Source organism: Tigriopus californicus, chromosome 7 (assembly GCF_007210705.1).
Source record: "Tigriopus californicus strain San Diego chromosome 7, Tcal_SD_v2.1, whole genome shotgun sequence".
Taxonomy (NCBI): domain Eukaryota; kingdom Metazoa; phylum Arthropoda; class Copepoda; order Harpacticoida; family Harpacticidae; genus Tigriopus; species Tigriopus californicus.
Genome location: NC_081446.1, coordinates 42,224 through 43,956, shown reverse-complemented (window position 1 = coordinate 43,956; position 1,733 = coordinate 42,224).

The window sequence follows — 1,733 nt, the reverse complement described above, 5'->3', positions numbered from 1 at the left end:
TGACTAAGGATACAAATTGCTAGCTACCTCTACTCCCCATGGATACAGATCAATCTTGGTTGTCTGGCATACACCTGGGCCAATCTTCAAGGCTACTATCCTGCAAAATGTGGTCACTATCCTAGTCTAAATGCGTCAATCGCAGTTGACCTCTACTCTAGAGTCTAACTACTGATTTCTGCTACAAGAGAGATGAACTTTAGATACAGCTGAATGAAAATCACTTGCTACCTTTACTCCCTACAATGCCAGCACGATCTCGGTTGTCTAGGGAATCTAGGCTATTCTGCAAGGCAAACTGTACAATTCAATCTGCTTTATTCTATTATATACATGAAATGACACTCTACCAATCAGCTGTCTTGCTCGGGCAATGAATGAGGGGGTAATTGCTTGGCCATGGAAGAAGGAAAACATGCATGGATAGAGAATGGTCAGATCCTACTTTTGATGAGGGTGATCCTTGCGTCCAACGGGGATCCACGGCAATGACGTCGAATCGATCGGATTGAAAGTCCAGGATCGAATTGACAGAGAAAAACTCAGAAGTTGCACCTGTACTCAGCTCCAGAGACTGTTCAACAGGTCTATGCGGGCTCACTGATGTATGCAATGCACTTCCCCAGGTCCTCTTGACATTGCACGGCTTCCTGGGTCCCGACTCCAAACGTTGACTCTCACTACTCTGATTTCAAAATAGATCGACTTGACTTCCGGCACTTCTAACAAAATTGTCCTCGATTCAACTACCAGCAAGAGAGCTTCAAGTTGGGAGTTGTTATCCCTTTCAATGTTCAATGGTGACTCCGTTTTTTTTGGACGATTTGTTTTTCGTCAATGGGGCAGCTTGTCAAGCCAGCTTGTGCGTTATGATTCGAGACAGCCTGGGCTCCCGATAGCCTGGACCCGCCAATTTACGACAGCTTGGGCACGCCAATTCAGCGTGGCTTGGACATGCTGGTGATAGTTTGTTACACAGAGTGTTCATTTTTCCCGGATGTTTCAATTCACTGTTCCGTAACCAATTGTTCTTCCTGTACATCATTTTTCCTTAACATATTAGAATGATGTACTCAATTGTGCATGGAACACCTACTGCGGTTCCAGGAGCAAGTGGTGGATTACAATTTTACATTGTCCTGGACCGCGGGAAAGGAGTACCTTATCGCCAACGCCTTATCCCGAGCCCCAGTGTTTCCCGGCGAGGACGAGCCGGATATTACCGTGTTGGCCCTCAGTGTACGTGTTTTTGGGGCGGACCCGGCTCCCTGGTCTATTGTCCGTGCGGCCGCCTCACATTCGGAGTATGAGGCCCTTGTGCAGCGTTTTCTTTCAGGAGGAGACCCAGCACCCAACCCCTCCTCAAGGGCCTACGCTTGTGTGGCCGGAGGTGAGCCTACCCATGAACAACTGGAATATGGACGGGGACGCTTGGTTTGGGAATTAGCTTTTCGCGATTGAGTTAACGCATCATGTTCTTCTTCAAATGAGAATGATCCTAGGCTACAGCAATTACTCATTTCAATTTTCAGCTTGATTGAGCGACTGGATAAAAAATTATGCCATCTCAAAAGGCACTACAAAGCTCTTCAATGAATGAACGAACTAGCCCTCTTGTGGTAATTGATTACCAGAAGAGGGCTAAGTCATTCATTCTGTGCTCTGTTATGTACTGCACTTTGAGAGGGTATAACTTTTGACCCAGTCGTTTGATTGAGCTGACATTTGAAATA